General features: G+C 50.1%; 1 protein-coding gene and 1 long non-coding RNA gene across 3 annotated transcripts in view; both read left to right on the top strand.

The window, feature by feature from the left end:
• The window catches only part of SEC14L1 (SEC14 like lipid binding 1), a 91239-nt gene that overhangs the window by 33260 nt on the left and 42663 nt on the right, over positions 1 to 15316 (top strand). The window lies entirely within an intron of this gene.
• LOC143832771 (uncharacterized) lies at positions 730 to 13324 on the top strand. The gene is made up of 2 exons (XR_013229395.1): positions 730 to 872; positions 12150 to 13324. It is a non-coding gene; the product is annotated as an uncharacterized LOC143832771 (long non-coding RNA).

The raw sequence follows: 15316 nt of genomic DNA, 5'->3' as shown, positions 1-15316 counted from the left end.
GCTGTAAATTTCATTAGATGGTGGTTTTGTTTGCCTGCCAGGAATTTGACCAAGGCCGTGTACCGCTTTTAGTAGTCCCTTCGTCAGCAGAATTCAAATAGTGAGTGTAGCTGGCAGAGCTGCATAGCCACTTCTGGACTGATCTTTCCTAAAACCCCTCCCTCTATAAATGTGCTTACCAATGCACCATGCAGAGTTGATGAAGATGCACTCTCTTTTCTTCTTACACTGAAGAAGACAGGGTAGATGTACATTATTATTCAGTGCAAAACGCAGAAGTTTTGGACAATGCCATCTATGGCAAATGCACACCTAACATATCTGAAAATAAGAACGTATGGTCTGAATGAAGTGTGCCTCTAGGTACACATTCAAGACATTAGCTCTGTTCCACCAATTCCCAGTCATTCCTAATGTTTTGTTTGCTTCCTGGCGGCACACATTGAGCTAATATTTGTGCTAAAATAGTCCAGTGTGACTTGAGGATCTCTTTTATGAATGCAAACTAATTAAAAAGCTTCTCTGTTGCTATGCTTAATTATGATAATTAAATTTTACAGTTTGCATCTTTTCACGTTGCAGTCATTGTTACTTACCGTTATTTTGTGGCTACCAACAAATGTTCTTTTGATACCAGTAGTATCAAAACTTTCTGCCTGTGCGACTGTGTTGAATACAAGAGGCATTTTCATGGTTAATATAAAGATGGGGGGGGGGGGGGGAGCTACAGCCTTGCCACTGCCAGAATTGTTAAAGAGAGAAAGAGAGCATTATTGTTACTCGGCTTCCACTTCTTGGCACAAAAGGAGCTACAGATGCTTCTATACATTCCCATCTCCCTTAAGCTCTCCAAGACCAGCTGCATATCAAAGGTGAGAGACAAGAAAATGAGAAAGGCAAGTTCTTCTACAGCAACAGTAGACAGGGGGTCTTCTCCTCCTGGCTCAGTGCCTTTCACTAGATGAGCACAAACTAGAGAGGGGTAGCTGAAGGGTAGCTGTGTTAGTCTGTTCCAGCAAAAACTATATAAATAAAATTCTCAAAATGTCGCCAGCCCCTCTTGGACTATTTCAAGAAATGTAAATTGGGGGTAGATGAGAAACTTGCTGAAAGCAAGGTGTTGAATGAGGAGAATTCAACCCGTATTAGGGATGTGCGCTTCAGCTAGGCCACCTTGGCAATCACCAAAGCCTGAGGCGGTGCTTAGGAGGCCAGCGCCACAGCCACCTACGCGCCACCCTCGGGCTTTGGTGATCACTGAGGTGGCTGAGCCGAGCCAATGCACACATCCCTAACCCATATTGTGAGGATAGCTAAGTTTCTGTTAGAAGTCTCTAGAGAAAATTTTTTGTATATGAATCAAGTAGTGATCAAATAATTTAGAGATGTAGTTTGCTGGGGGGTAAACGGTAATGACTGGGGAAGGCACTGGCAAACCACCCCGTATTGAGTCTGCCATGAAAACGCTAGAGGGCGTCACCCCAAGAGTCAGACATGACCCAGTGCTTGCACAGGGGATACTTTTACCTTTTACCTTACTTTGTATATATTATCTCTTTATGTATATTCCACTGTTTTACTACTGAATCTAGTAATTATGCTGATAAAGGTAATCTGATCTGATCTGACTTCTGTTTTGTTTGCTTGCTTTCCTGCCATCCATAGCATGCTCATTTACTTTCATAAGCCAAGGTAATGCCCAGATGTTTAAAATGTATTTATTATATATGTATTATATCCATTAGACAATTATTTGCATAAAGATGTATTTATTTACTTTGGGGCTGCAAGCACTTGGAACCATCACTTCAAACCATGCTTTTAGCTGGGGCTACACGTGTTTATGTAGACCGAGACCCAATACTAATTAGTACTGGCAATCCATAATTTAGTCTAATGTATTCATTTGTATAATTTTAATTTATAGTTAATTTAATGTTTTGCATAAATATTATGCATAACATTTAAAGAGTTATCATTTTATGATTTTTTTTAAAGAACCTATTTGGCCCTCTGCCAGTGAAGACAATGGCTCAGACTTTGTGAAACCTTAGTTTATTTAAATTAACTATAACTATGGTTATGGCTCGCTTCAACCATTACTTCAAACCATGCTTTTAGTTGGTGTAGTTGTTCAAATATAGACTATCCCATTAACTATGGTTTGTTAAGATTTGTCAGACATGGTTGGTTTATTAACTGCAGATTGATATTATGCAAAACTGGTTTATTTTAAATTATGGTTAGCAGGTAAAACTAGGATTCTGCTCACAATCACACAGATTGTAGTTTGCCATGACAATTTCTGAATTAGTTGTTTTTTTCTGTATCTTGACTGGGCATTGCTAAGGAACAACCCATGTTCAAACAAGGGATGAGCCAGGATTGTCTGTGTTTTGTATAGTATGCAAAGCCATAATTAAGACTAACTGTGCTTAATACTTGATACTTAAGTTGATACTTAAGTTCCTGATTTGACAGACTAGTTAACCACAGTGGAGTGGCCTACATTCTTACTGTAAACTGTGGTTTTGTGCCTTTGTCTTAACTATGTTTTTTTTTTATGACACATTAACACAAATAGTCTGGGTCATTCCCTGGTGTGCTCTCACTGTAATGTAGGCTACTATCTGATAGTCCAACTCATTACACAATTTTTTCTAAGTGTGCTATCATTCTAGTATCACCCTTCATGAACACTACCAGCTTTGACGTGAGTAGAAGCATTGAAAAGCAGTAACCCTGACTTCTGCCACATCCTGAGGATCTGATGGTTTATAGTTTTGTACTGATAAGAAAGATTGCTAGGGCATGAATTGGTCAGGTTATTAACATGCTCCTCAAAAATCTAGGGAAGGGGGAAGTCAGATTTCCACTTAAAATACATCACACATAGATTTTGAGTCTTTTGATACTCACTTGTAATATGCAAGCCCAGAAAGTATAAAGCATAAGATACTGGGTGCTTGAGTCTGAAAAACCTCACTTTTCCATTGTTAAAAAATATTAACTTTCTATTCCTCATATACTTAAAGGATATTCAGACTGTGCATGGGTAGCACATTATGAAATCATGGAAGCCTAGGTGTGTGAAACTGCTGAATTAAGATTTCCAGTGTTCAGGCATTCAGCCTTCAGTGCCCTTTAGTGCTTCTCCCTCTGAGGTCAGGACATCCTGGTGGGTGTTTCCCACCTCTCTTTGAGGGAGGCAGGACTAAAAACGAACTTCCTGTCTCCTGGTGGGAAGCACCCTCCTCCAATCTTCCTCCTGCTTCAGGAGAGAAAGCAGTGAGCCTAGGTATCTCTCTCTCTTTTCTCCTTATCTCTTATCTAAGAACCTATATTTCCTCTCTCTTTCCTCCCTCTTATTCTATGCCTTTGTCCTTGCCTGAGTCCCTCCCTTTTTTTCTCTTAGTTTGCTCTCTGATTGAGAGTGGTGGGGAAAAGATGTGTGATCTGTCTGTGCGCTTTTCTGCTTGCATTGCCATTTTAGATGCTTTGCTGCTGTGGCACAGTGGTGGAGGGAAGGCAGAAAGACAATGGATTCTCCTTGGAGGAGGGGCAGAGGATGTCTGTTGTCCTGGAAGGTCCAGTAGAGCCCTAGCAGGAGCAAAAGAAACTAGATAACTCCATTTTTACATGAGCTATATAAGTCATAGAATTTAGTGGCTCTTGCTTTTTTTGTTTTGTTTTTCAGGAAATGCCGGATAAACAGGTCCCTGCTAATAATTTAAGGGCAGTTAGGCTGAAAATTTAAGGGGAACATTACAATGGTTTTTCCTTGTGACGGTTCTGTTTTAGTCTATTTAAATTAGTTAGGATTTAGTTCTTTTGTTTTCTTTTTTGTTCATTAAACCTCCTGAATTTATGAAAAAATAGACATGGAAAACTTTGTATTAGTTTCTTGCATGCAACCCACTGCAGTGATCACATGACTCACGAGAGATTCTTTAGGAGAGCAGTGTGGAATAAGAGTGCTGGACTAAGATTAAGTCAAAGTGCCATTCATCTCTGGCTAAGGATGCTAGTCCCTAGATGGAACCTGGGAATCTCTGGAATTATAGCTCATATCCAGATTATAGACATCAGTTTCCCCAGATAAAATGAATGCTTTGGAGTGGATTCTATGGCATTGTACTCCAATGAGGTCCCTGTCCTCCCAAGGCCCCATCCCCAAATCTGCAGGAGTTCTAGCTCTGGCAAACCTATCCTCCCTTCTCCTGCTGGTGGATAAGGGGACTTGGCCAACTGTAGAGCAGGGGGGACCGAGCAACCCTATCCTTGGAGAAGGGTAATTCTTTACAAGTGGTGGCAGTCTTCAGTTGGAAAGAAAGAAGTTATGGGTGTTAAGAGAATCAGTTCATGGTAAAAAGATCAAAAGGTCCCTATATGACCATCTCCTTAATTAGGATCCTGTGTGGCAACTCCATTCTTCTCATCAGCTTCTTTGTGTTCTCTTCCACAAAGAGGCTGTATCTGTGGCATCCAGCTTCATAGTTTACACAGTGGTGCTCAGGAATAGACTTCCAGTGGAACAGAATGATTTTATTCCAAAGAGACTTCTGTTGTTATTATCACCATCAAGTGCAGTGGTTCTCAACCTTCCTAATGCCACGACCCTTTAATACAGTTCCTCATGTTGTGCAATTATGCAAGTGTTCTTTCACAGAAATTAAACCAAAACAGACCAATGGCGTGAAGATCCATTGTTCACGATTGTATATAAATTGGTTTGCCCCCCAGGATTTCTCAGTTCACTTCTGCCTCTTGTCCCACCATGACGATCTCGCTCTTTTCAGCTGCTCCAGACAGACGAATGCTATATCTCGATCTATCCTGTAAGGCTGTTGTGTGGATGGCACACACCCCTCCCCGACCAAGCTGCTTGCCCTTCCATGACCCCTGTGAAAGGGTTGTTCGATCCCCAAAGGGGTCCCAACCCCCAGGTTGAAAATCACTGATCTAGTGGATTTGGACTGAGGCTGTTTTATTAACAATGATGATGATGGGTTTTTTTTGTAATTGGCATTATAATACCATAGCTTTGTAAGCCATCTGTGCCCCACCAGATGGGGGAAAGCGGAAAACCAATAAATGGTTTAACAAAAGAAAAAAATCATGTAGATGAAATCTTCAGGTTCATGGTGGAAGATTATCCATTTCCTTACTGACATTAATTTATTATCATAGAACGTGTTCCAGTCATAAAAATACAGATGGGTTGGATCAGACCAATAGTTCATCCAGTCCAGCCTCCTACATCATGCAGCGGACAATCAGATGCCCCAGAAGGCCTACCACCAGCCCATGGATGTTACCTGAAATGGATCCCTCAAAGGTGTCGGGAACCCGCTTGCTAACTGAAAAAACAGGGTGCCCCTTTGAAGAAAACGTCACGCCAGGCCTGGTGAACGATACAACAGGAACAAGCTTTATTTCAGCAACGTGGAGTCCGCTGGTGTGGAGTAAGAGCTTCCACCGAACTCCAGGTGGAAGCTCCCTTTTATACAAAACCCACCTCCTTAGGCTGTATTGCCCCACCCAGTACTTGCGGAGGGAACATGCTGATACAATCATGACTCATGCACATATGCGAGGTTTTCCGGGGTTCCTGATGGCCCATTTTCCTGGAACAAAGGGCCATCTCCGGGCCCTTGTCAAAAGGTGGAGGGGGACATTGAGGTTCTTTAGCGGCCATTGCCACCTCAACGATCGGGTGGGGCGCCCAGCTGCCGGCTTGCCTATGATCACCATGCCCTACCTCCGTGATCGCGGGCGCCTCTGATGGCGGGGTTCGGTCCCGTTCCCAAGCCACCAAGGACCGAACCACGACATTCTGCCCCCCCAAAGGTCCATTCTCCAACCCCCCGGGACGGCCAGGATACCGCTTGTGGAAACGTTCAGTGAGTCGGGGCGCAAGGACGTCCGCTGCCCAGACCCATTCCCGGTCCCCCAAAGCGAAGTCCTTCCATTCCACGAGGTACTGCAACTTCCCCCTGTGGAGTCTAGAGTCCAGGATATCCGCCACCTCGTGGTGCTCCCCCCCCGGCAGGACCTCGGGCGCTGGCGGGGAAAACACGGGGTGCCAAACGTCACCGTCCGGAGTTTTTTTTAGAAGGCTCACGTGAAAGACGGGATGGATGTGCCGGAGGTTCTTGGGGAGCTTGAGCTTGACCGAAACTTCGTTGATCGGGGCCAAGACCTCGAAAGGCCCCAAAAACCGAGGGCCTAGCTTCTTGCTGGGCAAATTCAACCGTAGGTTCCGGGTGGAAAGGTAAACTCGATCCCCCGGTCGGATCTCCTCAGCTGGTCGTCTCTTCCGGTCGGCGTCCTCTTTCTGCGCTGCCTTGACTTTGTGGAGCTGCTCCTGCAGCGACTTCCAGCAGCTCCCGGCACGCTTCCCCCACTCGCGAAGGTCGGCCGATTCCCGGGCGGGGACCTCTCCAAGCTCCGGGAAGTGTCTCAGGTCTGTCCCGTAGACGATGGCAAAAGGCGACATCTCCGTGCTGCTGTGGTCTGCGTTGTTGTACGCGAACTCGGCCAGGGGGAGCAGGGGCACCCAGGTGTCTTGATGATAGGAACCGAAACACCGCAAGTACTGCTCCAGTACTTGATTAACCCGCTCGGTCTGCCCGTCCGTCTGGGGGTGGTAAGCGGAGCTCAGCCCTTGCTCGATGTCTAACAGGCGCAGGAAAGCTTGCCAAAACCGGGACACGAATTGTGAGCCCCGATCGGAAATCACCTTGTCCGGCAGCCCGTGCAGTCGGAACACGTGATCCAGGAACATCCGAGCCAACTGTGAAGCACTGGGGACACTGGCGCAAGGAATGAAATGGGCCTGTTTGGAAAATAGATCTACCACCACCCAGATCACCGTTTTCCCCTTGCTGGGAGGCAAGTCTGTTATAAAGTCCATGGAGATCACTGACCACGGCCGGGTCGGGACCTCGAGCGGGTGCAGCAGACCTTTCGGCTTGCCAACCCCCGGCTTGCAGGTCAGGCAGACAGGACAACCACTGACGTAAGCTTTTGTGTCCCGCCGCAGACTGGGCCACCAAAACCGCCGCCGGGCCAACTTCCAGGATTTTACGAAACCGAAGTGCCCGGCGGTCTTAGCATCGTGGCAGAGGCTGAGGGCTTCCCGTCGTAGCCCTTCCGGGACGTAGACAGCCTCCCCCCTCCGCCAGAGACCGGAGTCCAAAATCAAAGAGTCCCGGAGCTCAGCCAGCTCCTCGTCTGTCCCGTAGGCTGCCACTAGGCGGTCTCGGAGCGGGGCGGTCGCCGGGTCGGGCTCCCATTCCTCCCTGGCCCGACGCCTAGTGACGACCCCCCGTCCCAGCTGCTCCTCACCAAACACGGACCTGGTGCAGGGAGCGTACCCCTCCCCATAATGCGGCAGACGGGAGAGGGCGTCCGCGAGGAAATTCTCTTTGCCGGGGATGTGACCAAGCTTGAAATTGTACCGCGAAAAGAACTCCGCCCACCTCATCTGCTTGGCGTTCAGGGATCGCGGTTGCCGGAGCGCCTCCAGATTCTTGTGATCTGTCCAGACCTCGAACGGCTCCTCTGTTTCCTCCAGCCAATGCCGCCATTCGGTGAGGGCGAACTTAATCGCAAACGCCTCCTTCTCCCAGGTAGACCAGTTCCGCTCCGTTTCGGCGAATTTTCGTGAGAGGTAGGCCGCCGGCCTCAGCTGTCCCGCCTTGTCTCGCTGCAGGAGAACCGCCCCGGCTGCTGCGTCGCTGGCGTCGACTTGCACCACCATCGGCTGGGTTGGGTCGACGTGCAGTAGCGTGGGCTCAGACGCGAAAGCTTGCTTGAGGGCCAGGAACGCTGCCTCCGATTTCTCATTCCAGCCGAGCGCTGCGCTGGGCCGCGTGGCGCGAGGACCTCTCCCCTTGGTACCTAGCAAGTCCGTGAGGGGAGCCACTACGGAGGAGTATCTGGGGATGAAGCCTCTAAAAAAGTTAGCAAACCCCAGGAAGCTTTGTAGCTGTTTCCGGGTGCGGGGCCTTTCCCAGGCCAGCACCGCCTGCACCTTCTCGGGGTCCATAGCTATGCCCTGGGCTGAGATGCGGTAGCCCAAATAGTCCAGGGAGGGACGGTGGAATTCGCACTTAGCCAGCTTCACGTATAGGTGGTTTGCCAGCAGGCGCTTTAACACCTCCCTCACCAGGGTCACGTGCTCTTGGGGATCTTGGCTGTAGATCAGGACGTCATCCAAATAAACCACCACCCCCTGAAACAGAAGGTCCTGCAACACCTCATTAATTAGACTCATGAAAACCCCAGGTGCCCCGCTTAAACCGAACGGCATCACTTTAAATTCGAATTGTCCCAATTGACAGTTAAACGCTGTTTTCCACTCATCCCCCTCCCGGATGCGTACCCGGTAGTACGCCTCCCTTAGGTCCAGCTTAGTGAACAGAGTCCCTTTGCCCAGCCGGGCCAGCAAATCCGGGATCAGCGGGAGGGGGTAAGCGTTCCCCGCTGCGATGGCGTTGAGGCCCCGGTAGTCCTGGCACAGCCGTCGGGACCCATCCTTTTTCCGGACGAACAAGACTGGAGCTCCCATGGGACTGGAAGCGGGCCGGATGAAACCTCGGGCCAGATTTTTACCCAAAAACTCCCGGAGGTCCTTGAGCTCACCCTCACTCATCTTGTAGATGCGCCCTTTGGGTAGTACCGCCCCCTCTGGGATGTTGATAGCGCAGTCCGTGCGGCGGTGTGGGGGTAGCTCGTCCGCTTCCCGCTCGCTGAAAACGGCTGCGAGGTCTCGGTACTCTGGCGGGACCTCGGGCTCTGGTTTCTCCTGCTGCGCCGCCGCCGCTCCCCTGGGACGCGCCGCCGTCCTCTTGTGGCTGGAATTCTCGTGGGGGACCCGATGCCGTGCACCCACCGTCAAGTCGAACTTCAGGGTCCCCGCCCGCCAGTCCACCACGGGGTTGTGTTCCTTCAGCCAATCCAGGCCCAACACCGCCCGATATCCCGCTACGGGGACCTGGATCAGCCACCGCAGCTCTTGGTGGTCCCCTATGTGGATGGCGATAGGACCCACCTCCTCCCCGAAAGGTCCCCCCTGAATCGGGCTGCCGTCCATCTGGACGAAAACCAGGGGAACCTTCCGAATGCGCTTCGGTAGCCCCAAAGCCCGGGCTATCTGGGGGTGGACCATGCTGTGGTCGCATCCAGAGTCCAAAAGAGCCTCCCCCACCCAACTTAGTCCGTTCTCCGGGTTCCGGAGCTCTAAAATTACCACGTTCGGAGGTCGCGCCTCATGCTGCAGGGGTTTTCCCTCGCACCGCGGGACCTGCTGCCCGGCGCCGTCTACAGCAGGTCCTGGCCGTTTCCCGTCGCCTGGGCGCTTCCCGGTTCGTTGCGGAGGTCCTCCGCCCGGCGTGCCTGCTGGGGGCGTGTCGCACCTCCCCCCTGGGAGAGCCCGCGGTCCTCCCCCCTTGCCGTTGGCACGCTGCTGCGAAATGTCCTGACCCCCCGCATTTCAGGCACAGACCTTCCCGGCGTCTCCTTTCCCGCTCGGGGTTCGGGGGTCGTTTGGGGCGAGAGTTGTCGGGGCCCGGTCTCGGCGCCTCGGCTGACCCGCCTTTGGCCTCCCGGGGGGGTGCGGCGGCCCAACCCAGGCTGGCTTCCAGCTTGGCGACCACAAAACACCACCCCTCCAGTGTAGACAGATCTTCTTCCGTCCCCTTGATCACGGCCCATTCCCTGAGCTTCGGGTTAAGGCCCTCCCGGAAGTACTCGATTTGGGTCTCCTCGTTCCAGGAGAACACCTTGCCTGCTTCCCTCCGGAAAATGTCTATATAGTCCATAACCCCCCTAGTACCCTGTCGAAGTCCCTTGATCCGACTCTTTGCCTTGTCCTCAGCCTGGGGGTCCTGGAATCGTCGGCGGAGCGCGACCACGAAGTCCTGCAGGTCCCGAGTTGCCGGGTCGCCGCGCTCGGCCAACCCTAGGTACCACTGACCCGCCTTGCCCTGGAGACACGAGGCCACCCCCCAGACCAAGTCCTCGGAGTCCTCATACCGGTCTCCATACCTCCGGGCATGCGTCAGCGCGTGGAGGAGGAACTGCGGGAGGTCGTCCGGCGTCCCGTCGAAACGCGCCTTAAGCTCTGGGGGGGAACGTTTTGGAGAGTAGTCCGACCCCCTCCGGATCCGGGATTCTCGGCGTCCGCCGTCTCGTCCTGCTCCGCTCCACCGGCTACCAACTTGCCCAACGACGCCGTGCCGCTCCCTGCCTTGCACGTCGCTCCTGCGTTGGTCCGGCTCTCGCCGCCCCGTCGGCTCACCCGCTCCCCCGAGATCCTCTGCTATCTCGCCTCTCCGCTGGCCGTCTCGCCTACTCGGGACTGAAAACTGCTCCGGGTCGGGGTCCGGGGCCCGCTCACCAGTACCGGGCTCGTCCTCGTCGCTGGAGACGTCCTCACTCGACGCGATCCCCTCCGCCGTTGTATTACCAGTCCCCCCGGGCCCGGCCCGAGCTTGCTCACGGGCTTCAGCTGCCTGCAAGCGCCTGGCCAAGTCCGCCATGGCCCGCCGCAGGTCCTCTAGGGATTCCTCAGGTCCTACCGGGCGAAGCGCCTGCCTCAGCTGGGTGTCCCAGGTTGGGGCCAACCCCCCAGACCTCGGCGCGCTCCCCGCCGTGCTTGGGAAACCCATGGCCCGGCGCCTTCCCTTGGCCGCCGCTGCCGAGGGTCTCGGGGTCCCGGACAGCTGCTCCTGGCCCCCCGATTTTCGGAGGAAATCTCCCGGGGACATTAAACTCATGTTCCCGGGGTTCGTGGGGGTCGAGACCGCCCCGTTGCTTGAAAACGCCATCTCTGGATCCGTCCCGATAAGCGCTCGGATGCGATGCCGACCCTGGAGTTCGGTGGGAAGCTCTTACGATGTCGGGAACCCGCTTGCTAACTGAAAAAACAGGGTGCCCCTTTGAAGAAAACGTCACGCCAGGCCTGGTGAACGATACAACAGGAACAAGCTTTATTTCAGCAACGTGGAGTCCGCTGGTGTGGAGTAAGAGCTTCCACCGAACTCCAGGTGGAAGCTCCCTTTTATACAAAACCCACCTCCTTAGGCTGTATTGCCCCACCCAGTACTTGCGGAGGGAACATGCTGATACAATCATGACTCATGCACATATGCGAGGTTTTCCGGGGTTCCTGATGGCCCATTTTCCTGGAACAAAGGGCCATCTCCGGGCCCTTGTCAAAAGGTGGAGGGGGACATTGAGGTTCTTTAGCGGCCATTGCCACCTCAACGATCGGGTGGGGCGCCCAGCTGCCGGCTTGCCTATGATCACCATGCCCTACCTCCGTGATCGCGGGCGCCTCTGATGGCGGGGTTCGGTCCCGTTCCCAAGCCACCAAGGACCGAACCACGACAAAAGGGAATGATGGGGAATGATGAATATTGCAAGAGGCTGGGTAACATCGCGTGCTACATATCTGCCTATTCATTTTAATTCTTCCTATCTGCCTAGACTCTCAGAATTGTACCCATAATACTCTCCTCTTTTTTTTGTACAACAGTCCTGTGAGGTACATGTTGGATAACTGACTTGCCCAAGACCGCTCAGTTGGTGGGGAATCTGAACTCAGGCATCATTAATCCTAGTCGAACACACTAACCACCACATAATATGACAACAAAACCATGGCATGTACAATGAAAATGTAGTCATGAGATCTGGGGTGAGGGAATAAGCTTGCTAGTGAGGATACTGCAGAACTGTAACATTTTTAGAAATGCTGTCTGTTCCACCTACATGGACAAAAAGGCAGGCAGAACAGCAAGGTCTCAAACTCTCAATGCCTGGATGATGCAGTGATACTAGGAGTGGTGGTTTAGATGCGTAAGACAGTGGGTAACGCTTTGGGATGCAACAAACTTGTACATTAGCGAGAGTTGTAACAGAAAAGTGATTTTGAGCAAGTAATATCAATAATCTTTTAAACTGATTTCTGGGAGAAAGCTGTCAGGTTCTGAAAAGCGTCTCATCTGAGAAAGCTCCTACCATTCCTTAGATGGTGTAGATATCTCAGGACCTTCATGCAGGTTATACAATAATTATGACAACAATAATACAAAAAGAAATAACCTTTTAAAGAGTTTGCTCTTGCCTCTGTTTCACAGGGGGTGGCCCTCCTCCACTGGTACAAGTACATTTCCTTAAGAACAGAGGACAACATGAGATAGATTTGGCTGTGACTCTGAAGCCAGTTGGATGTCGGCCGCCTGACCATGAGCAAGATTACAGCTCTCCATTTAAACACATCTTGACTTCCTCCTACACTACTGCTGAACAAGTTCACTCTATATCTCTGTCCTGCTGGGACTGAATGGTGTTGAAGCCTGATACAAACTCTGTAGATGTGCCCTCCTACTTAATACCTGTATTAGAAGAAAATTATCCAGCTTCAAATTTAGCATTCCCCCTCACTCCCAAAAACAATCAGTGAGGCATAGTTGGACCAGATTCACCTTTCTGCTCAGGCATGAAGCTCACTTCTCTGATGTCATCTGCTGCTTCCCTTGTTCCTATGACATATGGATGAGAGTCCTGGAATGGAATGCTTTAGAAGCTGTGCAGGGTTGGGGGGAGGTATAGAATGAGTGCGCCAAACTTGCTGCACTCACATGCTCACCCTGAGTCATTATTTCCATGAGTCAGGATTGGATCTCAGGCTTGTGCCGGTGCTGATCGATGTCTCTATCAGGCAATGGCACAGTGACATTGGAAGCTGAAGTCTGCATGCTGGTGACTGAATTCATTTGGCTGTGTTTTTAACTTTTCACTGCAAATTGAGAAAAAAATGGAAAGAGTAAAGAGAATGACAAAGCAATCCTGGGCCCTCTCCTTAGACTTCTTTCCCAATGCTAAAATAAATGCCCCTTAGGGATCAAGGGGGCATGCTTTGGACTGTTTTCAGTTAAGACTTATGCACAAAATTGAAAGGCTAGTGTAGTTTGGGATCTGCCTTGTGGAACTCCACCTTGCCCTCCATGTTATTCATTTACTATATGAAACCTTTAAGATAACTCATTTGTAGTTTCAGAATAGGTTGTCATCAGTATGCAGATGGCCCTTGGCCCAATGCAGCATAATAAATCTTGCATTGTTATAAAACAAATGTTCAAGAGAAATATTTTCCATCAGTTCCACTTCAGCTGGCTCTTAAGCGAAATAGCTGCAAGGTAAATTGTAGGGAGCAATGAGGCTTTATGAAAAAGGGTTGACTCTTATATTTTATGATTGTATCATTAAGAGATTTGATTGGCAATTAAAGTCATAGGAAACAGAAACAATGGAGATTGTCTAATACTAGTTTGTACCTGCTGTGGCTGTATAAAATGTGTTTCAGTGAAGAACTGGTATCTAAGGAAATGATGAATGAAGTCATATCCAATTGTCGCTATAACTAGCCAAAGAATGTTTATTAATATCATTCTTAAAATTACTATGCTTATCTAGAAGGTTCTTTAATTAATATACCGATTACTGTATGGAGAATATTATTCTGAGGAATATTTTATACTTTTAAAAATATTTTATATTAATACATAAAGCCAGTTTTGCATAAGAAGTCATATTATTTAAATTTTACTGATTGGTGAATGTATAAATCTTTTGTTTGACCCAGTTATGTTATGGCTAAGTGGGCACAGCACTCCTGAGCCATGCCTGCTGCTCACCACACAGGTACGCTGCCACCTCCAGTTGCCTCCCTTAGGGAATAGTTATGTGGCAGCCAAGGGGGGAGGAGGGCAAGGTGTCCTAACAGTATTGTCAGGTGCTGCCTCAGCATCCTGGCCTGATGTTGCTCCATGGTGGGGGTGTCTTGATGAAGCGGACAGGACCAATGGGAGCCATGGGTCAATGATGGAGAGCCAAACATCTGTCTCTGCTAGGAGGCAGAGTGAGAAGGCCTGGAGAAGCCACTCTCTTCCCCTTCCAGACCCCCCTTAAAGATACCTGCTCCTCTTCCAAGCCCCTGCCGTCTGGCAGTGTGGAGAGGGGGTCATACCTAGTCAGCACTGCTGATACCTCTCGGTAACATGACTGTAACACTGCACAAGAATGTGCATGTATTGATGTCCCTTTCTCTCCACTGTGGTCAGACACATTTGACTGTTAGCGTTTGGATATGCTTTTAAGCGGAGCTACAGAAATCATTCCAGTGCTTCAGAGTGAACATTTCCATCAGGGTAGTATGCCCCAGGGATGACTCACATTGTGTAGCTATCTGCTACAAGGCACGATGGCAGATGGTGCCAGAGCTGCTCCTTGCAGTGGCAAGAGCAACACTCACATGCTCCGTCACCAAGTCATAGAGCAGAACCTTCTCAAACTTGATCCAGTTTGGATGCCAATGATTGTTCCCGTTACCAGATGTTCCAGCGACCATGCCACCCTCACAAAATGGGTGCAAAAGCAGCTTTCCCACAGTGCTGGATCAGGTGCATACAGGATGGTGCTCCCTCCTGCCCTTAGGGTTGATGTTTGAAGTGCACCACATCCACCAGCATTCTATGTGTGAGTGGCTGGGTGGCACAGCAGTGAAGGAGATGCCATGGCCAGTGGTACTGGGAGCACATTAGGGCCCTCTATCTTTTGAACAGCATCAGCCTTGATTGGTTTTGCCTGGACAAAGCAGCCTTCCAGGCCATACTCACTGCCCATGCCATTCCTTGCAAAAAATATTGTCTTGTAGAAAATACTGTGCTGAGGTTCCTCACCACTAGATACTTTCAGGGGGTTGTCACAGAGATACCTGAGGTGTCAAAGTCCTCTGCTAGCTAATGCCTGCATGACTTTCTGGATGTCATGCTGGCACAACTGTAGAAGCATGTACACTTCCCCACCAAGGAAGGCAGCCTTGTGACCATCAGGAGAGGGCTTTCATCATTCCGGGGCTTCCCCAGTGTGGTGGGGGCCATGGATAGCTCTTACAGTCCCCGGGGAGGAGTCACTGGTCTACCGTAATCGTTGCCACTTCTTCAGCCTGAGTGTTCAGGCATTCTGTGACCACCAAGGCATCTTCATGGACCTCATGGTCAAATTCTTGGGCAGCATGCATGACATCCAGACCTTTGTAGTATCCAGCCTCAATTATCTCTTGGCCACCATGCAGGAGCGCAAGGATGGCTCCTGAGTTAGTAGGGTTGACATAGCTGGGAGGCCATATAGCGGGTAGGCATACAGCAGAGAACAGGACTCGGATGGCTCATATGCCATTCCATCCATGTGACTGAGGGTATACCCTGGTTCCATTTTGCTAACATCACACCCTTAAGATCCC

This window comes from Paroedura picta, chromosome 3 (genome assembly GCF_049243985.1).
Source record: "Paroedura picta isolate Pp20150507F chromosome 3, Ppicta_v3.0, whole genome shotgun sequence".
In the NCBI taxonomy this organism is placed as follows: Eukaryota; Metazoa; Chordata; class Lepidosauria; order Squamata; family Gekkonidae; genus Paroedura; species Paroedura picta.
This window is presented reverse-complemented; position numbering and strand designations above follow the sequence as displayed.